The sequence below is a fragment of the Triticum urartu genome, chromosome 4A (assembly GCF_056163025.1).
Source record: "Triticum urartu cultivar PI428250 chromosome 4A, HENAU_Tu73, whole genome shotgun sequence".
Taxonomy (NCBI): domain Eukaryota; kingdom Viridiplantae; phylum Streptophyta; class Magnoliopsida; order Poales; family Poaceae; genus Triticum; species Triticum urartu.
In genome coordinates this window covers 137,996,114-138,001,795 of record NC_141876.1, presented here as the reverse complement: position 1 = coordinate 138,001,795, position 5,682 = coordinate 137,996,114, and positions in this window count along the sequence as shown.

The window sequence follows — 5,682 nt, the reverse complement described above, 5'->3', positions numbered from 1 at the left end:
AAGTTGAGTAAGACTCAAAACCCGACCACGGCAGAAGAGAGAGAGAATGAAAGTCATTCCCTATGCCTCAGCCATAGGTTCTATAAAGTATGCCATGCTGTGTACCAGACCTATTGTATACCCTACCCTGAGTTTGGCAAGGGAGTACAATAGTGATCTAGGAGTAGATCACTGGACATTGGTCAAAATTATCCTTAGTGGAATAAGGATATGTTTCTCAATTATGGAGGTGACAAAAGGTTCGTCGTAAAGGGTTACGTCGATGCAAGTTTTGACACTGATCCAGATGAGTCAAAGTCTCAATCTGGATACATATTAAAAGTGGGAGTAATTAGCTAGAGTAGCTCCGTGCAGAGCATTGTTGACATAGAAATTTGCAAAATACATACGGATCTGAATGTGGCAGACCCGTTGACTAAACTTCCCTCACAAGCAAAACATGATCACACCTTAGTACTCTTTGGGTATTAATCACATAGCAATGTGAACTAATTATTGACTAGTAAACCCTTTGGGTGTTGGTCACATGACGATGTGAACTATGGGTGTTAATCACATGGTGATGTGAACTATTGATGTTAAATCACATGGCGATGTGAACTAGATTATTGACTCTAGTGCAAGTGGGAGACTGGAGGAAATATTCCCTAGAGGCAATAATAAAGTTATTATTTATTTCCTTATTTCATGATAAGTGTTTATTATTTATGATAGAATTGTATTAACCGGAAACATAATACATGTGTGAATACATAGACAAACAGAGTGTCACTAGTATGCCTCTACTTGACTAGCTCGTTGAATCAAAGATGGTTAAGTTTCCTAGCCATAGACATGAGTTGTCATTTGATTAACGGGGTCACATCATTAGAGAATGATGTGATTGACTTGACCCATTCCTTTAGCATAGCACCTGATCATTTAGTTTGTTGTTATTGCTTTCTTCATGACTTATACATGTTCCTATGACTATGAGATTATGCAACTCCCGTTTACCGGAGGAATACTTTGTGTGCTACCAAACATCACAACGTAACTGGGTGATTATAAAGGTGCTCTACAGGTGTCTCTGAAGGTACTTGTTGGGTTGGCGTATTTCGAGATTAGGATTTGTCACTCCGATTGTCGGAGAGGTATCTCTGGGCCCACTCGGTAATGCACATCACTATAAGCCTTGCAAGCATTGCAACTAATAAGTTAGTTGCGGGATGATGTGTTGTGGAACGAGTAAAGAGACTTGCCGGTAACGAGATTCAACTAGGTATTGAGATACCGACGATCGAATCTCGGGCAAGTAACATACCGATGACAAAGGGAACAACGTATGTTGTTATGCGGTCTGACCGATAAAGATCTTCGTAGAATATGTAGGAGCCAATATGAGCATCCAGGTTCCGCTATTGGTTATTGACTGGAGACGTGTCTCGGTCATGTCTACATAGTTCTCGAACCCGTAGGGTCCGCACGCTTAACGTTACAATGATAGTTTTATTATGAGTTTATGTGTTTTGATGTACCGAAGGTTGTTCGGAGTCCCGGATGTGATCACGGACATGACGAGGAGTCTCAAAATGGTCGAGACATGAAGATTGATATATTGGAAGCCTATGTTTTGATATCGGAAGTGTTTCGGGTGAAATAGTGATTTTACCGGAGTACCGGAGGGACCCCCCCCCCCCCCGGAGGCTATTGGGCTTTATGGGCCCAAGTGGAGGAAGAGGAGAGGCGGCCAAAGGGCAGCCGCGCGCCCCTCCCCCCAAGTCCGAATTGGACAAGGAAGGGGGGCAGCGCCCCCCTTTCCTTTCCCCTCTCTCCTCCTTCCCGCCATGTCCTAATCCAACTAGGAAAAAGGAGGGGAGTCCTACTCCCGGTGAGAGTAGGACTCCTCCGGCGCGCCTCCCCCTATGGCCGGCCGCACCCCCCTTTGCTCCTTTATATACTGGGGCAGGGGGCACCCCAGAGACACAACAATTGATCTCTTGATCTCTTAGCCATGTGCGGTGCCCCCCTCTACCATAATCCACCTCGATCATATCGTAGCGGTGCTTATGCGAAGCCCTGCGTCGGTAGAACATAATTGTCGTTAGCACGCTGTCGTGCTGACGGAACTCTCCCTCAACACTCAGCTGGATCGGAGTTCGAGGGACGTCATCGAGTTGAACGTGTGCAGAACTCGGAGGTGCCGTGCGTTCGATACTTGATCGGTCGGATCGTGAAGACGTATGACTACATCAACCGCGTTGTGCTAACGCTTCCACTTTCGGTCTACGAGGGTACATGGACACACTCTCCCCTCTCGTTGCTATGCATCACCATGATCTTGAGTGTGCATAGGATTTTTTTTGAAATTACTACGTTCCCCAACAGCTCTACCTTTTGGTCTCCAGTGTTCCGAGGCCATATCTGCATATGTCAGGCTCGTCAATTTTAACCCGAGTATTCCGCATGTGCATGATACGTCTCCAACGTATCTATAATTTTTTATTGTTACGTGCTATTATATATTCTGTTTTGGATGTTTAATGGGCTTATTTATACACTTTTATATTATTTTTGGGACTATTATATATTCTGTTTTGGATGTTTAATGGGCCTATTAACCGGAGGCCCAGCCCAAATTGTTGTTTTTTTGCCTATTTCAGTGTTTTGCAGAAAAAGAATATCAAACGGAGTCCAAACGGAATGAAATCTTCGGGAGCATGATTTTTGGAACAAACGTGATCCAGAGGACTTGGAGTGGACGTCAAGCAATCAACAAGGAGGCCACGAGGCAGGGGCGCCTACCCCCTGGGCGCGCCCTCCACCCTCGTGGGCCCCTCGTGGCTCCACCGACCTACTTCTTCCTCCTATATATACCTACGTACCCTGAAAACATCAGGGGGCACCATAAAAACCTAATTCCACCGCCGCAACCTTCTGTACCTGTGAGATCCCATCTTGGGGCCTTTTTCGGCGCTCCGCCGGAGGGGGCATTGATCACGGAGGGCTTCTACATCAACACCATAGCCTCTCCAATGATGTGTGAGTAGTTTACCTCAGACCTTCATGTAACGCCCTCGATGCGGCTATATCTCCTACGTGTCGAAGCACGACTTAGAGGCATAACCGCATTGAAAGCAATGTCGCAAGTAAGGTAATCTTCACAACAACCCATGTAAATAGATAATAGGGGAAAAGGTACATAGTTGGCTTACACTCGCCATGTCACACAAAGTACATAAATAGCATTACAGTCATCCAATACACTCATAGTCCGACTATGGTACCAAAATAAAAGATCAACCCCAACATGCGACACGGTCCCGATCGCCCCAACTGGGCACCACTACTGATCATTAGGGAAAGACACATAGTAACGGCGTGAGTCTTCATCGAACTCCCACTTGAGCTCAAGCCCATCGTCTGGAACGGAGTCATCGGGCCCTGCATCTGGTTTGGAAGTAATCTGTGAGTCACGGGGACTCAGCAATTTTGCACCCTCGCGATCAAGACTATTTAAGCTTATAGGTAAGGCAAGGTAATATGTGGAGCTGCAGCAAGAGACTAGCATATATGGTGGCTAACTTGTTCACAAAAGAGAGCGAGAAGAGAAGGCAAAGCGCGAACGAAGAACTATAGAACAACCTACGACAAACATTACTCCAACACCGTGTTTACTTCCCGGACTCCGCCGAGAAGAGACCATCACGGTAACACACGCGGTTGATTCATTTTAATTTAAGGTTCAAGTTATCTACAACCGGACATTAACAAATTCCCATCTGCCCATAACCGCGGGCACGGCTTTTGAAAGTTCAAATCCCTGCAGGGGAGTCCCAACTTAGCCCATCACAAGCTCTCACGGTCAACGAAGGATAAACCTTCTCCCGAGACATTCCGATCAGACTCGGCCTCCCGGTTCTACAAGACAACTTCGATAAAGATAAAACAAGTCCAGCAACACCGCCCGAATGTGCCGACAAATCCCGATAGGAGCTGCACATATCTCGTTCTCAGGGCACACTCAGATTTTCCAAACTTCCGGTAGGCCAGCCCAGAGTTGCCCCTGGTGGCCACCGGCGGCTGACGAGGTGGACCAACACTCAGAGGAGCACTGGCCCGGGGGGGTTTAAATAAGATGACCCTTGGGCTCCGGAAACCCAAGGGAAAAAGAGGCTAGGTGGCAAATGGTAAAACCAAGGTTGGGCATTGCTGGAGGAGTTTTATTCAAGGCGAACTGTCAAGGGGTTCCCATTATCACCCAACCGCGTAAGGAACGCAAAATCCGGGAACATAACACCGATATGACGGAAATTAAGGCAGCAAGAGTGGAACAAAACACTAGGCAAAAGGCCGAGCCTTCCACCCTTTACCAAGTATATAGATGCATTAAGATAACAAGATAATATAATGATATCCCAACAAATAAACAATGTTCCAACAAGGAACGATCTCCAAATCTTCACCTGCAACTAGCAATGCTATAAGAGGGGCTGAGCAAAGCGGTAACATAGCCAATCAACGGTTTGCTAGGACATGGTGGGTTAGAGGTTTGACATGGCAATTTGGGAGGCATGATAAGCAAGTGGTAGGTATCGTAGCATAGGCATAGCAAAAGAGCGAGCATCTAGCAAGCAAAGATAGAAGTGATTTCGAGGGTATGATCATCTTGCCTGCAAAGTTGTCAGAGTTGACTTGATCCTCATAAGCAAACTCAATAGGCTCCTAGTTAGCGAACTCGTCTCCCGGCTCTACCCAAACAAGACAAACAAGCAAGAGGAACACAATCAACCACGTGCAAGGCTCAAACAACATGATGCAAACATGGTATGCTATGCGGGATGCGATATGTGATGCATATGCAAGATTTGACAAGGAATGATTGAACCTGGCCTAAACTTGGAAATCCAAGAGTGCCACTGGAAAGGTGAGGTGATTTCGGTTGAAATCGATATAAAGATCACCGGAATCGGATGCACGGTTTGGAAATGGCAAGCAAAACAAATATGGCACCGGTCTGCGATAAACAGCAAGTAGCCATCTAAATGCAACAAGTTAAATATGCTACAGCACTCAAATATGGCAACACAATACATGGCAGGGATCCACTCATGATGCTTGACAAAAGATGAACACTGAGCTACGGCCAATTCATCCATTAACAGGTTTAAACAAGCATGGAAAAAGTGCAAATGATAAACAGGTTTCAGACTTAGTGAAATTAACACAAGCCTGGAATTTCAGATCAGGTAGCACACTTTGGAGCATGAAAACTATATGCTACAGGAACTTAACATGGCAAAGCAAGGCATGGCATGGAGCTACTCAAAGAGATTAACAAAAGTCCCTAAGTGACCTTGAGCCAAAAGGGATCAGAAAATACAATTCAAGCATGTGAACATGGCAAAAACATAATCAGATTACAGACTTAGAGAAAAACTGGAGCATGCAAATCTGTTAACGAGTAGGCATGTTTACGAGCTCGATGCACTCACTACAGAGCAAGGCATGACAACATAAGCATACACCCATCAAGAATACATATTATAGAAGCTAGGCATGGCAAGAACAACAACATAGCATGCACGGATCAACAACAACATCGTCGGCAAAATTGCTAACAAGTAAACAATCTGCCAGGATTCACGAAATAGCAAAAGTAGAGCTCGATTGACTCAAGCTAGGTTGCTCCATAATTGCAAA